The sequence below is a fragment of the Phoenix dactylifera genome, chromosome 3 (genome assembly GCF_009389715.1).
Source record: "Phoenix dactylifera cultivar Barhee BC4 chromosome 3, palm_55x_up_171113_PBpolish2nd_filt_p, whole genome shotgun sequence".
NCBI classification, from domain to species: domain Eukaryota; kingdom Viridiplantae; phylum Streptophyta; class Magnoliopsida; order Arecales; family Arecaceae; genus Phoenix; species Phoenix dactylifera.
In genome coordinates, this window is record NC_052394.1 from 7,616,855 (window position 1) to 7,626,893 (window position 10,039).

A 10,039-nucleotide genomic window follows, 5' to 3' on the forward strand; every position below is an offset into this window, starting at 1 on the left:
ATCTTGCGGACAGAGGTGCTCTTCCTCGACTCCCCGTTGATGCTGCAGGGCATCCCGAGCCGAGCTCAAATGATGACTTTAGGCGAGTTCGGGGATATGTATCCACCCGAGAGCAGAAATCTGCTCGAGGGCTGAGGCCAACTCGAGATTTAAAAATCCACCCGAGGGTTGAAGCCAATTCGAGAATAATAGGTTTGGAGATAAACATCTGCTCGAGCGTAGAAATCTACTCGAGGGCCGAGGCTGACTTGAGCTTTTAGAAATCCACCCGAGGGGACGAAACCAACTCGGAAATAATAGGCTTGGGGATAAACATCTACTCGAGAGTAGAAATTCACTTGAGGGTCGAAGCCGACTCGAGCTTTTAGAAATCCACCCGAGAGACGGAAACCAACTCGAAAATAATAGACTTGGGGGTAAACATCTACCCGAGCGTAGAAATCCACTCGAGGGCCGAGGCCGACTCGAGCTTTTAGAAATCCACCTGAGGGGCCGAAGCCAACTCGAAAATAATAAGTTCAGGGATAAACATCTACGCGAGAGTATAAATCCACTCGAGGGTCGAGACTGACTCGAGCTTTTAGAAATCCACCCGAGCGGCCAAAGCCAACTCGGAAATAATAGGCTCGGGGGTAAACATCTACCCAAGCGTAGAAATCCACTCGGGGGCCAAGGCCGACTCGAGCTTTTAGAAATCCAAGCAAAGGGTCGAAGCCAACTCGAAAATAATAGATTCGGGGGTAAACATCCATCCGAGCATAGAAATCCACTCGAGAGTCAAGGCTGACTTGAGCATATTGAAATCCACCCGAGGGGCCGAAGCCAACTCGAAAATAATAGACTCGGGGATAAACATTTACTTGAGAGTAGAAATCTACTTGAGGGGTCGAGACCGACTTGAGCTTTTAGAAATCCACCAGAGGGGCCGAAGCCAACTCGGAATTAATAGGCTCGGTGATAAACATCTACCCGAGCGTATAAATCTACTCGAGGACCGAGGCCAACTCGAGCTGTTAGAAATCCATCCGAGGGGCCGAAACCAACTCGGAAATAATAGGCTCGGGGATAAACATCTACCCGAGGATCTTGCGGACGGGGGTGCTCTTCCTCAGCTCCCTGTTAACATCGCAAGACATCCCGTGCCGAGATCAAAGGATGACTTTAGGCGAGTTCGGGGATAAGTATCCACTCGAGAGCAGAAATCTGCTCGAGGGCTGAAGCCAACTCGAGACTTAAAATTCCACCGGACGGCCGAAGCCAATTCAAAAATAATAGGTTTGGAGATAAACATCTGCCCGAGCGTAGAAATCCACTCGAGGGCCGAGGTCGACTCGAGCTTTTAGAAATCCACCCGAGGGGCCGAAGCCAACTCAAAAATAATAGGCTTGGGGATAAACATCTATCCGAGAGTAGAAATCCATTCGAAGGCTAAGGCCGACTCGAGCTTTTAGAAATGCACCCGAGGGGCTGAAGCCAACTCGAAAATAATAGACTCGGGGGTAAACATCTACCCGAGCATAAAAATCCACTCGAGGGCCGAGGCCGACTTGAGCTTTTAGAAATCCACCCGAAGGGCCGAAGCCAACTCGGGAATAATAAGCTTGGGGATAAACATCTACCCGAGGTAGAAATCCACTCGAGGGCCGAGGCTGACTCGAGCTTTTAAAAATCCACCTGAGGGGCCGAAGCCAACTCGAAAATAATAGGCTCGGGATAAACATCTACCCGAGCATAGAAATCCACTCGAGGGCCGAGGCCGACTCGAGCTTTTAGAATCCATCCGACGGGCCAAGGCCGGCTCGAGCTTTTAGAAATCCACTCGAGAATAATAGACTCGGGGGTAAACATCCATCCGAGTGTAGAAATCAACTCGAGGGCCGATGCCAACTCGAGCTTTTGGAAATCCACCCGAGGGGCCGAAGCCAACTCGAAAATAATAGGCTTAGAGATAAACATTTACCCGAGAGTAGAAATCCACTCGAGGGCCGAGGTCGACTCAAGCTTTTAGAAATCCACCCGAGGGGCCGAAGCCAATTGAAAAATAATAGGCTCAGGGGTAAACATCTATCCGAGCGTAGAAATTCACTCAAGGGACGAGGCTGACTCGAGCATATAGAAATCCACCTGAGGGGCCGAAGCCAACTCGGGGGTAAACATCCACCTGATAGTAGAAATCTACTCAAGGGCCGAGGCCGACTTGAGCTTTTAGAAATCCAGCCAAGGGACGGAAGCCAACTCGGGAATAATAGGCTCAGGGATAAACATTTACCCGAGCGTAAAAATCTACTCGAGGGCTGAGGCCGGCTCGAGCTTTTAGAAATTCACTCGAGGGGCCGAAGCCAACTTGGGAATAATAGGCTCGGGGATAAACATCTACCCGAGGGTCTTGCAGACGAGGGTGCTTTTCCTCGGTTTCCCGTTGACGCCGCAAGACATCCCAAGCCGAGCTCAAAGGATGATTTTAGGTGAGTTCGGGGATAAGTATCCACCCGAGAGCAGAAATCTGCTCAAGGGCCAAGGCCAACTCGAGATTTAAAAATCTACCCGAGGGCCGAAGCCAATTCGAGAATAATAGGTTCAGGGATAAATATCTGTCCGAGTGTAGAAATCCACTCGAGGGCTGAGGCTAACTCGAGCTTTTAGAAATCCATCCGAGGGGCCGAAGCCAACTCGGAAATAATAGGCTCGGGGATAAACATCTACCCGAGAGTAGAAATCCACTCAAGGGCTGAGGTCGACTCGAGCTTTTAGAAATCCACCCAAAGGGCCGAAGCCAACTCGAAAATAATAGTCTCGGGGATAAACATCTATCCGAGGGTCTTGCGGACGGGGGTGCTCTTCCTCGGTTCCCCGTTGATGCCGTAAGGCATCCCGAGCCGAGCTCAAAGGATGACTTTATAGATGCCCCCCCACTCAGATCAGGGGCATGCTTGTAGAATCCTGCGGAGGGGGGTGCTCTTCCTCGGCTTCCCGTTGACGCCACAGGGCATCCCGAGCTGAGCTCACGGGATGACTTTGTGGATGCCCCCACTCAGATCAGGGGTTTACTTGTAGAATCCTGTAGACGAGGGTGCTCTTCCTCGGCTCCCCATTGATGCCGCCGCAGGGCATCCCGAGCCGAACTTAAGGAATGACTTTGTAGATGCCTCCCACTCAGATCAGGGGCATACTTATAGAATCCTACGGACGGGGGTGCTTTTTCTTGGCTCCCCGTTAACGCCGCAAGGCATCCCGAGCCGAGCTCAAAGGATGACTTTGTAGATGGAACCTGCAGTTGCGAGACCCTTGGGCCCTCGCTGAGTCCTGCAGGATGCCTGAGACAAGCTCCGGGGGCGACTTTATTAAGTCATCGGCATATGTCTCGTGCTGCCCGGACATCAAACGTGCACCGAGCTTCCTAGGATACTTCAGAGACGCCTTGGGAATATTCTAAAAGATAACTTCATTAGATTACGGTCTAAGGAAGAAGGCCCTGACTTGAAGGAGGCTAAGGTCCTTCCTTGGGGGAGTAATTTACATCTGGGGTCACCAGCCTCAGGCCGGTGAGCGTGGCCTCTTCTCGCCCCCTTGGGGTCAGGGCGGCATCAACATGAGACTCATAAGTGGGGTATTGGTAGTGCCCACACTGGGGCTTCCATCGTCGGATCCGTCAGATGGTCTTGAAATCTGCCCATCAAGCTCCGCTCTGTTGGTTGACCCGCCAACGAACCGACTCATATGGCCTTAGCGGACGATCACTTCGATCTTATCACGGAGTTGATAGCAATCCTCCGTGTCGTGGCCATGATCCCTATGGAAGCGGCAGTACTTGCCTAAATGCTTCCGTGACTTAGATGGTCGCATCTTCGGGGGAGATTGGAGGTAGCCGGAGCCCTCAATTTTCGTGAGGATTTCGGCCCGGGAGGACGTAAGAGGAGTATACTCCTCAAAACTTCGGTGGGAGAGATATCTCCCAGACTTTCGAGGGGACCTGCTCCTCGATCGATGACACTCCTCACGGAGTTCCGCGACCTGATCCCAAAGCATTTGGATTTGTTGCCCTGCTTCCTCGATCTTCCTGTCGAGTTCAGTAGTTGATGAAACTCCGGCCGGATTAAGGGTTTGAATAACTGCGGCCAAGGTTTGTGTTGTCCAATTCCTGTTTACCTAAAAATAAGCTAAACAGATCGTTGTTAGAACCGACAAACAAAGTTTAATTTAATTTTACTCATACCTTTTCTACTCGAAGAATAGTAGTCGTAAGAGGTCGATCCATAGAGAGGCGATTGGAATTGCATAAAAATTAAAATGTTCACTCGGTTTCGAAATCGATTCCTGAATAACAAAAGAAAAATATTACTTCGAGGATGTTTGAATGATTCTCTGGGCTACCAGAGAATGTTTTCTACTTGAAATTGACAAAAAGACAGGTATTTAAATTCTAAAAGCATTTATATATTTAACTAATCAAAAAAAAGCTTTAGCATAAATTAAAATGGATGAAAACAGTGCTAAGAAGATTGAAACCTGAAACATAAATTGCATAAAGAAAATTTCATATATTGCATGAAAAAAGAAGAAAGATTACAGAATTTGAAGAACGAAAATTAAAAACAACAGAAATTACAACTTTAGCATAAATAAAACTCTCTATTAAAATAAAACTAAAAATTCCAAAACACATGCTCTCAAAATAAAACTCTTAATAAAACTAAAAACTAAAAAATCATATTAGAACATGCTCTGTTTTCAAAAAATAGAGCATTTCCTTCTCTCTTTTTTTTCTTTCTCTCTTCTCTCCCAAACCGAACCCTCTCCCCTGTTCCTTCTTGAACCAGCCGACCTCCCCTGTTACTTGGCCCCAATCCCAACCGACGACCCCGAGCTTCCCTCTCCTCCTCTCGTCCTCCCCTTCTTATAGATCGCCCGAGCCTTGAAGCCGGCGATTAATCAAAACGGTCGCGAGATCGATGGGTACTGATCACGGACGGATGAGGCGGAGGGCGTCAATCCGTGGGAGATGGCTAGATCACGGGCTCCTTGGGCGGATCGAAATGGAAGAGGACGGGAACGTGGATCCAGGCGCTGGGAGGAGCCGATCATGGCTTGATGGGCGCTATGCTGGGAGATTGCGGACGGATCAAGCCGGAGGGAGCTGATCTGGATAGTGATCCGTGGCTGGGGCACTGCGGGAGGAAGAAACGGAAGGGAGGAGACGCATGCGGCTGGATCACGGCTTGCGTCACGGCTGGGACGCTTGCAGTCGAAAGGAGTGGATTGTGGATGCTGATTCGGGAAGGAAGCTGGCTGCAGTTCCTTGATCACGGACGGATGAACGCGATGCTTGGATCATGCTTGCAGTACAGGTGTGGGAGGCTAGATCACGGAAGATTGCATGCGCTGATGAGGAGGACGTGGCCTTGCTTCTTCGGGCCATGCTGGGATCGATCGCGGAAGAAAGGAGACGCGGGCTGAGGCGGAGGAGGCTGCTGTGATTCCGATCACGGCTTGGAGCTGGGACATTGCGGGATGAGCTGGGGAGGATGGACGGCCGTGATGCACTGCGGGAGGAATCAGATCACGGAAGGATTTGGCTGCGGCTGAAACGCGGGATGAGCTCCATCACATGAAGATGCTGGCTTGACTTGAGCTTGGACATGTGTTTGCTCGAATCGGCCGGAAGGAACGGAGACGAGCTGGACATGGGGACTGCATGGCTTCGGTTGGGACCTTTATTGCGTGAAGCTTGGAATGGGCTGATACGCTGAGGCATGGCACGGCACGGGCCGTTGCTGGCTGGCACGCTGGGATGAACTGAGCTCAAACCCAATGTTATTGGGTCTCTTGGATTACTTGCACTCAAACACAAATACAACGTTAATTAGTTAATTTTATCATTAATGATTAGCTATAATACTAATTAAGATGGTATTACGATTGTACTTTTGTGCTCTCATCACACCCCCTAACTAGCTTATTGCTAGTCTCTAGCAATTTAGTGCAGAAATGAGAATGCAAAAGTATTAATTATTATTATATATATACATGAACTAAGATAGATACTCACTTTCGTAGAGCATTACGATTACACTTAGCATGTGCAACAAGCCGTTAAACCCCTAGGTTATCCTAGTGGACGAGTGTTGTCTCGTGAGGGTTTGCAGTGAAATTACCTACAAACTTCAATCCATTTATTTTGTAAGCTAAATACACAAAACTAAGATATGTACCCATTTTCGTAGGGAATCACGATTGCACTTAGCACGTGTAACAAGCCTTTAAACCCCTAGGTTACCCTAGTGGACGAGTGTTGTCTCGTGAGGGTTTGCAATGAAGTTACCCACATACTTCATCAGTCAGGGATTTCCAATTTTTAACTCGAAATTTGAACAAGTATTACTGTATGAAACTAGAATTGCAAGGACAATAGAAACTTGTTGCTATCGTATTTAAACAGATTCTAACTCAAGTTTCATTACACTCAATCTATCTGCTAACAAGTCAAGAATGTTCGATGCATTTAACATGATGAAATTCATAATCATTATTTAGATCATAATATTTAAAATGAATTGATTCAAATATTAACATCTGAAATTAAAGCTATAATAATTAAAAAGATTAAAGAAGCAAAATATTTTTCTGTAATACTTGATTACACTCCTGATGTAAGCCATCGAGAACAAATGACCCTAGTTTTAAGATGTATAGATACTTCAATAAGTCCAGTAAAAGTAGAAGAATATTTCTTAGAATTTTTAGAAGTAGATGATACCTCTAGAAAGGGCTTTTTTAATGAACTTATAAATATAATAGAAAAACATAAACTTGAGGTTAATGATATAAGAGGACAAGGGTATGACAACGGATCTAATATGAAAGAAAAACATCAAGGTGTACAAAGAAGATTATTAGATATAAATTCTAGAGTGTTTTACACACCATGTTGATATCATAACTTGAATTTAGTATTATGTGATATTGCTAACTCATGTCCTAAGGCTATATCTTTTTTTGGAGTGATAGAACGAATTTATACCTTATTTTCTTCTTCCACAAAACGATGAAAAATTTTACAAAATAATATATCCACATTGACTCTTAAACCCTGTTACAGATACGTTGGGAAAGTCGTATTAAAAGTGTCAAAGCAATTAAAAACCAAGGCCCTAAAATAAGAGATGCCTTAGTTCAATTAGCGAAAACTAGTAAAGATCCTAAAACAAAAAGTGAAGCCACATGTTTAGCTACATATGAGATTGAAAATTTTGAATTCTTATTAGGCATGAATATTTGGCATGATATATTATTTGCTGTTAACTCAGTTAGTAATATTTTATAATCTGAAAACATGCATATTGATGTTGCTATAGATCAATTAAAAGGTCTTCTTTCTTATTTGAAAAGTTATAAGAAAAATGGATTCATGAATGCTTTGAATTCATCTAAAGAAATTGTAAATGAAATGGAAATAGAACTTATATTTCGTGAAAAATGTGTGATCCGAAAAAAAAATATTTTGATGAAAATAATGATGATGAGACAACAAGATCAGCTGAAGAATCTTTTAGAATTGATTATTTTTTATATATAGTAGATCAAGCTATTTCTTCAATTCAAAATAGGTTTGAACAATTTACCATATATAAAAATATTTTTGATTTTTTGTTTAATTTTAAAAAGTTAAAATCTTTCAATGAAGATGATTTGAAAAAGTATTGTCTTAATCTTGAAAACTTTTTAAAGCATGGTGAATATTCTGATATTGATGGTATTTATCTTTTTTCAGAGTTAAAAATTTTAAAAGAAGTTTCACAAACAGAAACTAGTACCCCTATTGATATTTTAAGTCTTATAAAAAAATAGATTTTTTTCCAAATGCATGCATTGCATATAGGATATTATTAACAATACATGTAACAGTTGCTTCTACTTAAAAAGGATTTTCAAAATTAAAGTTAATAAAATCTTATTTGCAATCAATTATGTCACTAGAAAGATTAAATAGATTATCTATATTATCAATTGAAAATAGTATTTTAATGGATCTTGAGTATAAAAGTTTAATTAGTAATTTTGCCTAGACGAATTATTTTTAAATAAAATATTAAAATATTTTTTTACTTATTAAAATTTTTCTATCATTTAAAAAATAATAAAAAAAGGTCTTTTCTAATGAGTTTGCCTTAGGCCCCCAAATGTATTCTCCTGTCATTAGCTAACCATAATGCACAAGATACCCCTTGGAAGAGACAAAATTAGTCATCAAGCAGATAAACCAAAGTATACTGCAGGATCACTTAGGCCCTGTTTGGGGGAGCTGTTGGCAGTAGAGCTGTTGGAAGTAGAGCTGTTAGAAGTAGAGCTGTTGGAAGTAGAGCTTTTATAAAAAGCTGTTTGCTGTTTGGTAACTACATTTCTAAAGTGCTGTGGCACTTTAACATTTGTTTGGTAAACAAACTGAGAAAGTACTTTTGTACGACAAAATGACCATAAAGGACATTACTAGTATTATACAATAGTGCATAATAAAATATAATATATATTAATACATAAATATATGATATAGTATAATATTAATGTAATGTAACATATTATTATTATAATATAGTACTATAACATTGTATACTATAGGATAATAATTTAATATAATATTAAATTATTTAACATAACATAATATTATATTATATTATATTTATAGTATAATACAATAATAAATATATAAAATATTATAATTATTAGTATAAATTAATTTTTTACTCTTTTGATGACCATTTATTTCTCTAACAAATTTTCTAACTAGGTGAAAAAATTGGTTAAATAATTACTAATATTTTTATTTATTTATTTATTTATTATTTTATTTCATTGAAATATATTTATTTATTCTTTTATTTATTTATTTATTCGTTCATTTATATACATATTTATTTATTTATTTATTTTTCTTTTTTTTCTTTTTCTTTCCTTTTCTTTTTTTCTTCTCTTTTTTTTCTTTCCTTTTCTTCTTTTTTTTTTTCTTTTCTTTTTTCTTTTTTCTTCTCTTCTTCTCCTTCCTTCCTCTCTTTCCTTCTTCTCCTTTCTTCTTCTCCCGCGAAGCCGGCGACGCCGGAAGGGGGGCCGGGCCGCGGCGGCTGCGGGAGGGGGGCCGGGATGGCGGGCCGCGACGGCCGCGGGAGGAGGGGGGCTCGGGAGGGGGCCGGGATGGCGGGCCGCGGCGGCCGCGGGAGGAGGGGGGCTCGGGAGGGGGCCGGGACGGCGGGCCCCGACGACCGCGGGGGGAGGGGGGCTCGGGAGGGGGCCGGGACGGCGTGCCGCGGCGACCGCGGGAGAGGAGGGGCTCGGAGGGGGCCGGGACGGCGTGCCGCGGCGACCGCGGGGGAGGGGGGGCCTCGGGAGGGGCCGAGACGGCGGGCCGGCCGGGGAGGCAGCGGCCATGGCGGCCCCTTCCTCCCCTTCCTTTTTTTTTGTGCTGTGTGGTGGGTCACAGCGGCGGGGAGCTTGGGTGGGGGCTGGGGGGCGCGGCCACGGGTGGCCGGCGTGGTGGCTGCCTCCCAAAAAAAAAAAAAAGGAGGGCCGGCGGCATTGAGGAGAAGGAGATAGAGAGGGAGAGGGAGAGAGAGAGAGAGGGGGGTGGTGAGAGAGAAAGAGGCGGTGCGATTGAGATTTTTGGGAGGAAAAAGAAACTTTTAAATGGGGGTATTTTGGTCAAAAATACAGCTTCCCGACAAAGCTGAAAACAGCGTTTTCGGAAAGCTCCAAAATTGAGCTTCTGCCAAAAAGCTGTTTTCAGCTTTCCGCAAAAGCTGAAACAGCTTCTTGGAAATTTTACCAAACACATTTTTTTTACCTAAAAGTACTTTTGGAGGGCCAGAAAGTGCTTTTTGGCCCTCCAAAAGCTCCCCAAACAGGGCCTTAATTTAAGCAAAAAAACAGGGCCTTAAAAGGTTACATTAGACTATTTCAACAGCTGCTTGAGAATCCTTTTCTCGGGATTTCGCTATGGTGGCCCAATTCTTGCCCTCTTCAATGCCTAACCACACTTGGATCCGCGCGCGAG